The 15,131-nt window shown below is 45.1% G+C and overlaps 1 long non-coding RNA gene across 2 annotated transcripts; it reads right to left on the bottom strand.

Annotated features, from left to right (window-relative positions):
* Positions 1 to 12,488: 12,488 nt before the first annotated feature.
* Positions 12,489 to 15,108, bottom strand: LOC133625986 (uncharacterized). Of its 2 annotated transcripts, none has more exons than XR_009819210.1 (3): positions 14,768 to 15,108; positions 14,458 to 14,618; positions 12,489 to 13,819 (listed from the first exon to the last, which is right to left on the bottom strand). It is a non-coding gene; the product is annotated as an uncharacterized LOC133625986 (long non-coding RNA). The 2 variants fall into 2 exon arrangements; XR_009819211.1 differs by having other exon boundaries at positions 12,489 to 13,450.
* Between the last annotated feature and the right edge of the window lie 23 nt (positions 15,109 to 15,131).

The raw sequence follows: 15,131 nt of genomic DNA, 5'->3' as shown, positions 1-15,131 counted from the left end.
AGCTATTTGTCCATACCAATGGTCTAGATCTACATTGTTTTTTTCATGTCTCAATTTTCCACAATTGAAACACTTCCGCCCCTGGTTTCCTCTGTCCTGGTGAAATAACGGTTTTAATGCTATTGCCACAGTTGCAGCCAGATGTGCAGCTTTTTCTTCTGATGATCCTACTCGAGGGCAGGCTTCTATCATGTCTACTAAGGTTGCAGTCCATGGGAGAGATTGCAGGATCTTCTTACAATCAGGATTAGCATTAGCAACTGCCAAGTGCATTCCCAATTAGCTTCTACTTCGACCGTCGTGCCTCCAGTGCTGCTCTTAAATGGTCTAAGAAAGTCATAAAAGGTTCATCAGGCTTTTGTATGATGCTTGTATATGGGGGAACTGGCACTCCCATGTCAGGGATGGCCTTAAATGCCTGCCGAGGCAATATCTGTGTTTGTTGTAAAATAGCTTCATGTAGTTTAGCCTGTACTTGGGGATGTGGCAGGCATCTGGAAGATCTTGGGTTGTAATGTGAGAGGTGGAAGGTACAGAAGAGGTGGGCACGGGGTGGAGTGAGAGGAGGTGCTGGTGGTAGCAGATATAAGTACATGGTGTAAACAAGGGGTTGGAATAAAGTAACATCAATGCTGAGTGTGTGGTGATCCTTGTCCCCTCAGTGGGGGGGCTGAGTAATCGGTGCGGGCGGCCTGCTGGTGTTGCCAGTGGGGGAAACATTGGGGTTAACAAATTGTCCTTTTCCCAACATAATGTCAGCTGTGACAACCTGTTGTGGATCCCCCTGCTGTAAATCCATATTCTGCTACTACTGCTACGTCCACTCTTTTCTCCCACTCAGATTCCCATAGTAGCACTTGAGTAGGCTTCAGAAAGGTTTCTGCTAGTTTTTGACAGTCAAATGGGGTCATTAATCTGCTAGAGAAGATATGGTCTAATAACGTTTGTGCATATGGGTTAGTCAAGCCATATTGCATTACTGCTTTTTCCTCTTCCCTGACGAACTTCCAATCCAGAGGCACCCACTATTGTTGTGCAGGATTATTACCTACTGTTATTAGTGGGAAGGCTTCCGGGATGAATTCTCCTTTTATTACTACATTGCATATAAGGCCTCTCCGCTTCTTTGCTGGATCATAGTCATCCAGCTGGGGGTCTCTGACCACTGGTGGAGCCGAAACTTTAACTTCTAGTTTGATTGATTTGTTAAGCTGTGTCAGCAGTTGATTAGCTGTCGCTTTTGGTTTTTCTATCAATTCATCTAAGCAGGTCACCATCTGTTTCATTTCTTCCCCCTGTCTTATCAACTCCTTCTGCAAAAGAGGAGTCCCCTTCCCCAGACATTGGAGGTCATGATGGAAGAGGAGAATAATCAGGAATTGATGATCTCAGGGGCAAAGACTCATTAGTAAAGCGTAGCTTCCACATGCTGCCAGGTGCTCTCTGACATGACAGCAGAACGGGATGGGACAGGGTGGGCGGGAGGGGAGGAGAAACAGTATACATGTTCAGCTCCCAGATCAGTGGCTCAGATACTTGTACCCATACCATTGCTGGCATTTCTGGTGGCGATACTGGTGGCCTGGCCAGGAAGGCTCATGTCCATACTTTCTTCCTCTAAAGGTGGAACTGATGGTACTACGAAGTTACCACCTCCAAAGAATCTTTCAGCATCTATGGGGAATGCAGCTGGTGTAACATAATCTGTGATCACAGTGACAGCTGCAGCCTGCTCAGTTTGTAAAGGTTCTAGAGTGGTTGAAAACAGTTTACACAGCCCACTTGCATCATTATATGCATTTCCTAGATTTTCCCAGTGTTCTATTTCAAATACATCCTGTGGGGAGGTGAAGAAACCTAAATCCTGTCCCCATCTTACAAGTCTCTGTAATATCTCTCTTTCATAGTTTATTCCTTTTTCAGAGAGGATATGCTGGAGGGTGTCAATTGGATTCTCTTCTTTGCTTATTCTCTTTCCCATTTTCCTGGTCTAGATCACTCACCTGCTTTTTCAGATGTCTTTGCTGCAGTGATCTGAGTATTTTCTTCTGAAGGTTTTAATTTGACAAGTTTAGCTGATCACATTGGCATCACTACTTGTGATGATGTGAGTGATGCTCATGCAAAGATGTAAAGAAGCAAGGAATGCACATACAGAGACACACACAGGCAACATAGTACAACCAGTAGACTCAAAGCCAACTTTCATTTGCCAGCTACTTCCTTATATATGCTGCTTCCACCCATGTGAGCACACATGGCTCAATTGGTTAACAGGCAGCACTTGTCCCTAATAATTGGAAGCAGCTTGCCAGCTGCATCAACTTATCCCTGCCATCTTTATTCAAAACGAGGGAGTATCTGGCTGGTCCAAGTCATATTTGTACCCATACCATGGTCTCAATTATAGCCCCTCAGGCTGTTCCATCCCTTGCAGCTGGTTGCTATTCCTCTACAAGATGTCTAGAGCTCAATAAAAGATCTGCAGGTGTTAATCTAGGCCTCCCCTGAGATCAGGCATAGCCCTCCTATTTCTTGCAGCCATATTTTTGTCACATCAGCTATCAGTATTTTTACCCAGGACTTTAGCCTCTGTTTTCAGCACAAGGATGTTTGCACTTCACCAAGCCAAGCAAGAACAAAGGGCAGCCTGCATTCCTCCCACTGTGAGATCAAAGTGAAGATGTGGAGCTCAGGGCCAGCCTTACAGTAGGCAAATCCACTTTTTATCTCCTTGGCTCAGGGAGAAGGGTTCAGCAAGTCAGAGGCAGGATTTGGTCCACTGGTGTTTTTGCATATAGGAGAAAAATGTTTTTTAATCAGCCTCTTTTACTTTATTGCAATTAACTCTGTTATGCTAATCCTGTCTTACTGATTAAAGACCCTAAGCTTCCCTCTAACAGTCCCGAATTACTGCTAGGGTAATGAGATTTCCATTTCCAAATGTCCTGTGTATGCCATCCAAATCATATATGTATTCATGTACATTCCCAATATGAATCATTCTTGCAACATTGAGAACTAACATCCTTCCTACATCAAAAATACCATACCACACTGTTAAAACAGCTTTCCTGTGTTTTAGTGCTCAGCTTAATACTATTATTTTTAGCCATGTGTTACTACTGATATACATATAAGCAGGAACTGAAGGACGTTTGCAACACTTGGGTACAAGGCTGAGCTCTAAGGGACATGGGACAGTGAGTGATGTCAGATGAGGTATTCGCTGGTGCTTTTTCATTGTGCCTATTATAACCTTGTTGCACCAAGGGTGCACCTAGGTCAGTGTTGATGAAGCATAAAAATCAAATTACTGTTGTAGAGATAATAGCTTCTGGCAAAAGACAAAGGCACAACTGGAGAGTGTCAGGACAGTAACGTCACCGTAAAAGGGAGTGCAGTGAAAAAAATGATTGCTAGGAGGTCTGACAGCAAAGCCACCACACTGGTAATGGTACACTGGTACAGCTGTGTGACAGTCCCCAGCTCCAAATCCCCAGACACAGATGCAGAACTGATGTGCACAGCCCATCTCCTCACAGCTTATTTTAGGAAAGGGCTTTAGACCTGATAGACAAATGTTTAGGCAGACCTGAGCTTTAGATGGTTGTTAAGCACTGGCACAAGCTGCCCAAGGAGGTGGTGGAGTCACTATCCCTGGAGATACTTAAAAGATGCATAGATAAGGTGCTGAGGGACATGGTTTAGTGATGAGCTTGGCAGTGTTGGGTGAGTGGTTGAACTCGATGATCTTGAAGGTGTTTTCCAACCAAAACAATTCAATGATTCCTTCAGATAAGCTGGTCTTCTGGCTAATATGGAGATTTATGAATTGCTCTTGTCCTCCTTACTATGAGAGTTTCATAGATAACTCATGTATCTTCCCAGTTCTTATACTTTCAACTATTTGTTTTTGTGAAGGAGAAAATGACTGCTTCCTCCAAAGAAATCCCAGCTCTTGTTGATGCTGTCTAACTTTTTCACATTGTAATTTCTCAAGTTAATTTTTGTGGTCCTGTGCAAGTGTGCGTCGGGACATCTGAGTTTTTGAACGCCACAAACATCATCTGCTTCTGAGCTGATGCTAACTTGAGGAAGGTGTTTAAAATGCAAAGGTCCTAAGTAGCTGTAAAGGAAAGCATGCTACTTAAATCAGGGGAGCTGCCCATTTTCTTTTTGGGTGAACAACAGGGATTTCAAAGTTTGGTCTGGATGAGGTTGGGTGGTATTAGATGTTGAGCTTTGGTCCCAGGTGAAATTAGCTTTGAGATAATCAGCTCTAAACACGTTCCATAATTATTTGGTACTTCTATTAATTTTTCTTTCTTTTCCTTTTTTTATAATATAGAAGGTTTTTTTTTTTAACTTCCTTTGGTGTCCATAGCAGAAAGAACAGCCTTTATGGCAGCTGCTGAGGAAGTGAGACATACAGCTGGGGAACACTGAGACCTTTCTGCAGCATAAAACTTGGCTCCAGTGCTGCTCGTTTCACACGAGCTACACGTATGGCATAAGTGCCACAAATGACTCACAAATGACTGTGACTGTGAGGTTAGACCTCTGGAGATCATCTAGTCCAACCCTCCTGCAGAAGCATGTCCACCTACACCAGGTCACACAGGTACGTGTCCAGGTGGGTCTTGAAGACCTCCCAGGAAGGAGACTCCACAACCCCTCTGGGCAGCCTGTGCCAGGGCTCCCTCACCTCAACAGTGAAATAGTTTTTTCTTATGTTTAAGTGGAATCTTTTGTGTTCCAGCTTCATTCCATTACCCTTTTTCCTGTTGCTAGATACAATAAAAAAAAGGGATGTCCCAACCTCCTGATATCTACCATTTATATACTTATAAATATTGATGAGATCCTCCCTCAGTCTCCTTCAGACTAAACAGCCCCAGTTCCCACAGCCTTTCCTCATAAGGAAGATGCTCCAGTCCCCTGATCATCTTGGTGGCCCTGAGCTGGACTCACTCCAGAAGTTCCCTGTCCCTCTTCCGCTGGAGAGCCCAAAACTGGATACAGGACACCAGTCAATGCCTCACCAGGGCAGAGTAGAGGGGAAGAAGAACCTCCCTCGACCTGCTGGCTACACTCTTCTTGATGCATCCCAGGATGCCATTGGCCTTCTTGGCCATGAGGGCACATTGCTGGCTCATGTTTAGTTTATTATCAACTAGCACTCCCAGGTCTCTCTCTGCAGAGCTGCTCTCCAGAGGTCAATCCCCAGCCTGTACTGGTGAATGGGGTTGATCCTGCCGAGGTGCAGGACTCTGCACTTGTCCTTGTTGAACCTCATGAGGTTCCTCTCTGCCCAACTCTCAAGCTGGTTGAGAACCCACTGAATGACAGCACAGCCTCTGGGGAATCAGCCAGTCCTCCCCGTTTGGTGCCAATAATCTTAAAGGTCTTTTCCTACCAAAATGATTCTATGACTAAATGTTAAAAAGATGGTGGCTATTAATGAAATTGAAGTCTTTCCTAGCCCTAAGTTATCATAAAATTGGATCTGAGCTATCGTCATTTCAAGGAAACATAATATGCAGTGATCTTACACACCAGCATGAGGCCAGTCATGTCCCATAGCCTTTTTTATGATCTTTACAATATTAGTCCAATTTGCAGAATAAACACATTCAACCCTTGGCCCTTGTGCTGTGACCCATGAATAATACTGCTAACAGGATTGACATGACTGACCAGCACTCTGGGACAAAACTCCTGTTGAATTTGGTGAGATCTATTCTACTTCCCACATTCTTCCCACAAAACCTCTGCCATCATCTCCTCTTAAAGGTTCTTATAGCCCAAGCAAGGGAAGTCCAAGCCGGAATAAAATCTGAACAACCTGTAGGATGAATGTGCTTTGTGGTTGCCTTTTCTTTCTTTAGCAGAGGCATAAGCAACTTTTCTTTATACTGAAACATTTTTTAGCCACTCCAAAGGCTTTATCTCACACTTGTCAGTAGCCAAGTGCTTATATGATTCTGACTTCTATACAGTTTATACAATTTTCTGGTCCTCTTCAACTAAGGTATGAATGTATGAATCTGCTTGAATTTCAGTTGTAAATCTTCCAGTTACCAAAATTTGCCATCCAAATGAGAGCCTTAGCATCAGCATCTGTCCTCGCTTCCTCACTTCTCTCTTGTCCAAAGGCAGCATCAGATTATTGTATCTTGAGACTGTTAGCGTGAAAATTACCCACAATGATGCTGGAATAAGGTTTGATTCTTATCCTCACATGGACAATCCACTGCTCTATAGATTTCTCTCATTTTATGTATTTATTCAGTTGGTAAAATGACATCTGTCAATTTTGTGAGAGGATCTGGTGTTTCCCTGAAAGGTACAGAGAGAACTGAGCAGAGATTTATTCTGTTTAAATCCTGTTGTTGTCTCTGGCTCCCAGAGGCACTCTGCTCAAAGGGGCACAGCAAGAACCCCAGAACTGCCAGCATAAGCTGTTGCACAGGAAACCCTTTCTGGCCCCAAAGGAACAGTCCTGCTCTGTGCAAGAGATGAGGCATTCTCATCCTGAGGGATGCCTCAAATCACTCGGACATGGATTCCAGTGACCTGGTACAGCTGCAGCATTGCCCCTGCTGGGAGTGAGGTTGGGTCAGAGACCCCCACCCCAGGGTACTTCCAGCCTTTGATGGCACATCAGCCTGTGATTGCACATCTGACCCCATAGTGGGACATGTTTTGAGATAACCATCTCCAAGATTTGCTGGAGAGCACAGTGCTCCATGCTGGCAGATTGGATCCAGGGAATTACTGAATGACTGTGGCAGGATGGGGCAGGGCCTTTACCGTTTGTGAAGCACCCAGTCCCCATTTGTGCTTCTTCAATGTAATGGTTATAGCCCAAGAAATATGCCTCTTCCCAGCCTCTGCCATGCTGCAAATTCATCCTTGAGCACTTGCAAAGCCACTTCCTCATGTTCCCCCATGATTTTGGCATGCTGCTCTAAGAATAAAACTGCTGGCAAAGTGAATATGAGGAGCATCTGCAGGGTCACCTTCTGCTCCTTTGAAATCTGGGAGCTAATCAGGGCTCTCAGAGTCCCTGCCAAGATCCCACTGTGCAACTGCCCCTGTGAAATCCTACCTTGCTGCTGCTGATTCCACAGAGCAATGTTTTCATCTTCTAACTCCTGTCCATGACTGAGTTTTAACCATGCTATAATTAGTGCCTTTTAGGCTGCTGTAGAGCCCTGTTCTGATAAACCTGCCACTATCTGCAGGGAGGATTCAATGGTGCTGGCTTGGAGTGGGCCTGCTCCAGTCCAGGCTCAGCTGAGCCCTGCTCATGTATATGTGGAAAAACACCTTTTACCCTTTTGGGGATAAGCACAGGTTTTACAAGGAAACGGGCAAGAGGAGCCATGCAGCACAGCAACCATTCACATTCACTTTTACATTTATTTACAGTTAATGCCTGGCAAAAAAAGCTTTTTGAATGAGCAGCACCAGCATTGCAGGAAAAATCAAGGGCTGCAGCATGTGAGGTGCAGTTTCCATTTGAGTTTCTAAGCACAAAACTCCTGCCACATCCTGCAAGAGCACAGAGATCATGGCCCTATTGAACTGCTGTTGTAACACAGTCTCTGTCTCCCTGTATCACTTGCTACCCTCCGACATGGGGAGGGTAGCACGGTTCCCTCCATCAGCTACGTGGCTACCTTTTGACTCAGTAAGAGGGACAAGAAGCACATGCCAGCACTGGCATTCAGCCTCCCAGTGAAAAGCGGGGCTAAAACAACTGGCTCCATAAACTAGAGTTGGCGATTGTTCTGGTGAGTAGCGATGTGCAACAAGTTTTGACAAGCCTGTTGGGGAGCAGGCACTTGTGCCTTGAAAGAGGAGGCAACACAGAGCTGGAGCCAAAGATGATGGAGAAAAGGGGGTGAGAGATATGAAAAGCCCGGGAGCTGCCATTCTCAGGAAACATGCTGCTGCTTGAAAAGAAAACATCTTTTTTTTTTTTTTTTTCCCTATAAAGAGCAGCAAACTCTGTTTGCAGCCATGCAAATAGGGAGATTAACCTCCTGTGGTTGTTGTGTGCTGTGGCATGGGGGACCCCTCAGAGTGCTAGTGAGAAGCTTGCTGCTGGCTGAAGGGGCCAGGAGCAGTGATACCGGTGACGGCAAACACAGCACCATTAGTTCTGTCCCACTCCCAGCCTCATGGCTACTCATCATCTCCTGCCTGAATCTGCCTGGCAGCAAGTCTGAGCTGCAGCTTTTATTCTCCATGCATTTTTATGGGATCCCCTGTCACCCCTTTCATTATCCAAAGGTAGATGTCTGTATGGTGCTAAAGGAAATGTTGTGGGGATCCACTGAAGAGATGAAAGGGTGATGCCATGGGCTCTCCAATTTCTGCCCCTGAAACCCACACACACTCCGTCTACTCACATATGGGATGCTCCGGGCAAGTCACTGACAGCCCTGTGCCTGGCCTGTGCAAAACCCCACAGGTCTTCTCAGGATAACTGCTGGCTTGTTGTCTACTTTGAATTGTTTTTTCTTCCCTCTTTTACTGTCTTTCATGCCTCTTCTTAATTTTTCGTTCTACTCCTATTTCAATGGGGAAATGGTTGCTGTTGCCCTGCTTCTGTGAAGCCTTTCTCCTGTTATTTCAAATTTTGACACATTTTCCCCCCAAAGATACATGCTGCTTTAATTGGGAGCAATCAGACATTAAAACCAGATTAATTAATGTGTTTAGGTGTTTTTCTAACAATCTGAAATGAACAGGAGGAAAACTCTACAATCCTGCATTTATAATGCTGTCTGCATCAGATTGCTGCATAAAATGCTGATCTCAGAAGATGAAGCTATGTCACCATTAATCGCTTGCTTGAATAATAAAATAGCTGAATTGGAATCTGCTGGATCCTTTGGAAATAGATATTTCAATCTCTTTTACCATTTCTATTGCAGTTAAGAGCCCTGCTCTGCAGTTTCTTAAAACTGTGAGACATGAATGCAATGTGCTCTATGCTTGACTTCACCGTGTTTAATTTTTTCGCTTTGCTGCTGGTACTGTTGTCCTTAACGCCACTTACCATCATCAGGGGACAGGGACAAAGCCCCATGGGACTGCGATGCACTGTACAAATTAGGAGCAATGCTATCTCTATTTGCAAGGCTTTAAAAAATGCCACTGTTAGTGTAAGCCCATCTAACTTCAAGGTTAGCGTACATCCACTGAGTAAATGAGGTCATATACCAAAATGATGCCATAATCGTATCATGAAGGCTCTGAGTTGATGACGGAATTTACTGTTAAATGGTATCATGGACAAAGCCACTAAATAAACGATGCAACATATGTCAATTCTGCAACTACATAAACGATGCCATCTGATGTCAGCTGGCAAATGACTGGTAAATGGTTATCACTGAATTGAAAGATGCAGCTATGATGAGTGGGGAAAGATGAAGGTGGTTACTGAAATTTTATGTTGGTTTAATATTAGTTCATTAATAAAGTATCAGTGGGCTAATAATAAATGTATTATATCTAAATAAAAGGATCTCTTAAAATTTCAGATAATTAATTTACTAATTTTTGGTCAATGCCAAATGATTTTTAATGATCATGGTCTATTAGCATTTGTCATGGTTTGACATGACAGCCTTTTCTGGTAATGGAGGAAGGGGCTGTAAAGATAGTTCCTGTAAGTAGTTGCTCAAAACTTTCCCCAGCTCTGAGCCAGACCTACTTAGGGGCTGAGCCAATTAGATCCTCCACGATCACTTTTTAAGAAGAAGCTGGAAGAGGAGGTTTCTTCCTTCTTTTCTTCCCGTTTCTTCCTTCTGGCTGGTGGTGGTGCAAGGAGTAGGAACAGTGAGAAAAGCAACCATGCAGACTCCAAGGTCAGTGATGAAAGAGAGGAGGCGGTGTGCTGGAGCAGAGGCTCCCCTGCATTCTATGGAGAGAACTGGTGAAACTGAGATTTATTTTCATTTCTTTAAAGACTCTGCACCAGTGGTAGAGACTTAATTTGATAATGACCCCATATCAGGGGCAGAGACTCATTTTGCTACAGCTGGCTCCAGACCAGGGGCAGCGATTCACTTCATTAAAGGCCCTGATCCCAGGACAGTCACTATGGCTGGAGGAGGCCGTGTCCCGAAGGAGGGACCCTTTATCACTATGGCCGGAGCATGCCATGTCCCGAGGAAGGGACCCAATATCCACAGCTGTAACTGTGGGAAGGAACCCACGACAAAGCAGCTCATTAAACTTATGCCCAGAAGAGGCCTTGTCCCAAGAGAGGGACCCTGTAACTGCAGAAAATGCAACCATGGCAAAGAACTCACGCCAGAGATATTCACCAAGGACTGTGTCCCGTGTGAGGGATCCTGTATGGGCAGAAGCTGCAGCTGCTGGGAAGAGACCACGCCAGAGAAGTTTGTTTAGGACTGTGTTCCAGGGGAGGAACCCCGTGTTGGAGCAGGGGAAGAATGCCAGGAGTCGTCCTCATCTGAGAAGAGTGGAGCGACAGAGCCCATCTGTGAGAGACTGACCACATTCCCCATTCCTTGCCCCCAAGCTGTTGAGGGGGGAGAAAGTAGAGATATCGGGAGCAGAATAAAGGAGGGAAGGGGGAGGGAGATCTTAAACTGCTGCTTGTAATTTTCTCAGCATCCTACTCCCTTTTTGCTTTTATTCCGTTCTGTTTCTTGTAGAATAAACTTTCCTACTTTCCTCTCTGAGTACTGGAGTCTGTTTTGCCCGGAACTGTAATTAGCAGTGAGCCCTCCCTGCCCCTGTCTTAATCCACAACAACCTTGCTTATCTTTTTACTCCCATTTTACTGGGGCCTCTGCCATCCTAACAAGAGTAGGGGTGAATGGGAGCACCGAGCGAGAGACTGTCATGGTGCTTCTTTGCTGGCTGGGCCAAACCACGACAGCATTTTATTGTTGATTCATTCCCACGTACATGGGTTTTAACTGACTTAATCAAAGTGCCAGCAGGAGAAGGCTCAGCTGAGTGGATCTGCAGCTAGTTCCTGGTCCGTCCTGCAGGGAGCCCCTCAAAATGGCATCTGTGGCACACTCTCTCTCTGTGTCTTCCCTGCCCTCTGCGCCTGGGGATTAGTTTAACCCAGCAGGAAAGGTTGTTTTCAGGAACACAAGTGGCTCAGCAGGATTAAGCCCAGGCAGCAGCCCAGGACAGCTATTCCTAAGCTTCTTGGACAGCCCTTTGTCATTCTCAACAGGGGAGGTCAGGCTCCCTAGGAATCACTTTGCACAGCCTTCAGGTTCATATTATTTGCTGGAAAATGCCCATACTAGGGGAAGAATCCTGGACAGGGGGGATTTATTATACAATTACCCTAGGGGAAGTGTCAGTGACATTAATCCTATTACAGCATCAGTAGGATGAGTTTGCAAGAAATGATAGTCAGGGAGAAAATGGCACCTTGCTGAAAAGCAGGAAACCCCATTAGGAATGTCCCTGTCTTGACAGCATCATATGAGGGGAGCAAGCTGAAAGACAGACTGTAACAGAGGCTTTCAAGTGCTCCTTGGGCTCCACTGCCCCAAGGAGGAATACACCAGCACTCCCAACAAGCCTTTTTGCCCTGGATTGGCTGGGTTTGTGGGTGCTTGGCACTTGCTGCAATGGTGAAGCATGGTTCCAGCCGCTCCCCTCCACCTTTTCCATCAGCTTTCCTGTTTTCTAAGGAGAAATGATGGAGGGAAGGGGGAACTAGTGCAATATGTTTCTACACCATTCCTGGCACAACCATCCTCACACAAGCCAACCTTGCAAAGCTTTGGTAAGAGTCAGATTTTAAGCTTGGTCAACTTGGGAAAAAAACCAGAACTAAGCAGCTGGTATTAAATCTACTCACAAATAAATCCTCCTTAGAGATGAAAGAATTGAAGCTCTTGATCCCTGAGTTGTCTTCAGTGACAAATCCAAATCAAGATGAAGGGACTGCATTAAAAACAAAGTTGTGGCAACAAGAGTGAGGGGGAGGAAAGGACTTGCCTGGAAGGTGACAGCTGGGGAAAGTAATTTGGAAGCTGTGCTGGTGATACATGTGGGGTTTGACCTCTCTGAAAACTCCTTCTTTAAGACAGAGTTGTGTTAGGTGTGAGGGTTCACAAGGTGCTTTCTTGCTTTGCTAGAGAAGATCAAGGAGTTCTGGCTCAGCTCTGGAGGACTCTGGTCCTGTCTATTTACCCCAAGAAAAGCCCTTCTGCCTTCAAGACTAGCTCAGCACTGCCAAAAAGTTGGAGGATCCAACATAGCACCTGCATTTCTCATTTCCATGATGACTTTCAGGAGATGTCATGCAATGACTCATAAAATAGTGGCCAACACAACGCTCAGATTCTGATTTCCTGTTCAGATTTTTAAAAATGCTGTTGCAGTTTGGCCCAGCTAGCAAAGAAGCACCATGACAGTTGTTCGGTGCCCCCATTCACCCCCACCCTCATTAGGATGGCAGACGCCCCAGCAAAATGGGAGAAGAAAAGATAAGCAAGGTTGTTGTGGATTGAGACAAAGGCAGGTAGGGCTCACTGCCAATTATGATTGGCAAAACAGACTCCAGTACTTGACTTAGAAAGTAGGAAAGTTTATTCTACTACCTACAAGAAACAGAACAAAAAGTAAAAAAGGTAGTAAGTAGTATGACTGAGAAAATTACAACCAGCACTTTAAGATCTCCCTCCCCTATCCCTCCTTTCTTCCTGGGCCTAACTCACTGCTCCTGATATCTCTACCTCCTCCCCTCTCAATGGCTCAGGGAATGGGGCCTGTGGTCAGTCTCTCACAGATGGGCTCTGCCGCTTCTCTCTTCTCAGATAAGGATGACTCCTGGCATCCTGCTCCTGCTCTGATACAGGGTCCCTCCTCTGGGACACAGTACTTAACGAACTTCTCTGCTGTTGGCTCTTCCCAGCAGCTGAGGCTTCTGCCGATACAGGGTCCCTCACAAGGGACACAGTCCTTGGTGAATATCTCTGGCATGGATTCTTCTCCACAGTTGCAGCTTCTGCAGATACAGGGTCTATCTCTTGGGACATAACCTCTTCTGGGCATAATTTTAATGAGCTGCTTTGGTGTGGGTTTTTCCCCACAGTTACAGCTGTGGATATTGGGTCACTCCCCACAGGATACGGCCTCCTCTGGTCATAGTCACTGCCCCTGACACAGGGTTTATAATGAAGAGAATCACTGCCCCTGGCTTGGGGTCTTTAACAAAATGAGTCACTGTCCCTGATGCGGGGTCTTGTTTAGCAAACTCTGCCCTTGATGTGGAGTCTTTAGCAAAATGCAAACAAATCTCAGCTTTACCAGTCCTCTCCTCAGAATGCAGGGGAGTCTCTGCTCCAGCACACTTTCCTGGTTTTCCTCACTGACCTTGAGTCCACATGGTTGTTTCTCCTCTCACTCCTTGCACCACCACCATCTGGAGAAGGACCAGAAAAATGAAGAAGCAGGAAGAACCCTCCTCTTCCAGTTTCTTCTTAAAAAATGATCAAGGAGGTGTCTAATTGGCTCAGCCTCAGAAGTGGGTCTGGCTCAGAGCTGGGGAGAGTTTTGAGCAACTTCCTTACAGAAGCCATCTTTACAGCCCCTTCTCCCTTACCAGAAAAGAATGTCATGTCAAACCATGACAGATTCCCATGAATGTTGCGCACAGAGGTAAAAAAAAGGATTGCAAATTATCTGCCGGGGAGAAAAGTCAAGTGAAATCTCACACTGAAAGCTTTTGCCTGGCTCCTGAGGTCAAACATGACTCATTCCCGCTTCATCAGAAAGATGAAAAAGTGTAGAGCTGCAAGTAATAGCAGATTTCAAAATGTGACTTTCACACTGGCTCTAAATTAGAGTTTTACACAGAGAATTCTAAACTACATTTTAAGAAATTGTGGTATTTGGCCACTCTTTACAGATGATCAAGACACCATTGTGTTTAACCTCTTCTAGTGCATAAATTACTATTTATCCAAGCTTAATTTTGTTTTTGCTGGGGTGATGTCTGATTAGGATAGTCATGAGGCTGGTTTTTTTTTTTTTTTTTTTTAAAGATTCCTATATGTTTACATGCCAAGATCAGCAAAAACTCTTTCTCAATGTTACTGTGACATAGTAGCTTGGGACAGGCATAACTGGATGTGGTGCAGCTCTGCTATCTCCAAAATCTGCAGGCTAGCAATCACCTTGGAGAGACAACAAATGCCTCAAATAAGGGAAAGGTTTTAATCGGACCTTGCAGATCTTCCTATGCTGGGGAACAGACCTGGTACATGCTGATATCCACACTGCCTCTGTGGGCATTGCAAAATGCTTTTGGCCTTTTTGGACAGAAAAAAAATCCCAATTTTTTTTTGTATTTACAAGGCAAAATTTATGAAGTATGAGGTTTGAAACAGGTACTAGTGCTCATGAAACTGAATTTTATCCTCTTCCTACCTGGAGAAGGTGATGTTCAGAGCTTACCCCCAAGCTAATTTGCCTTCAGGTTTCAATTTAACCTTAGTTAAAATTTTATTAACAAGGTGTCTTCTCAACATCTTCAGAGCTCTTGATGTTACCACAAAGGTGAACAGATGATTAATGTCCAGTAACAGGCCCTGCAAAGTGGAAAAAAAAGCAGACATTAGTTTGTTCCAACACCACACCCTTTGTTCTTGCAGCTCTCCGGGCAGAACACTCACCCAAACCCCGGCTCACATTTTCCCTATAGAAAGGGAATGCCATGCAGGCACAAACACACGCTCACCTCAAGGATGTGGCCATGCATAGCTCATCTCTGTCAGGGTTCCGACTTTAGTGTGACAATTTCTCAGACCTTGCCACACCTCTGCTGCTCCCAGTATGCTTTCCCGAGGCCAGATTTTAACTTTTCTGGCAATATGTGCTCAGAAATGTTCAAGATGGGTTGTTTTAAAGAAAATTAGTGCCTTTCAGAGCAAGAACGAGGTATTCCTGGAACCTCAGGCTTTAACGAGGAGCGGCTGCAATTAATATCCCTGGGAAGAGGTGTTTTAGCAGCGGCGCGCCCTGACAGCACACTCAGTCCCTCAACCACAACAGCCACAGCCCCAGCCCGCCGCACATAAGATGGCGGTGCGGGATGACACGGC

The sequence above is a fragment of the Colius striatus genome, chromosome 8, assembly GCF_028858725.1.
Source record: "Colius striatus isolate bColStr4 chromosome 8, bColStr4.1.hap1, whole genome shotgun sequence".
Classification (NCBI taxonomy): domain Eukaryota; kingdom Metazoa; phylum Chordata; class Aves; order Coliiformes; family Coliidae; genus Colius; species Colius striatus.
The sequence above is the reverse complement of the archived record's forward strand: the minus strand, read 5'-3'. Positions and strand labels throughout refer to the sequence as shown.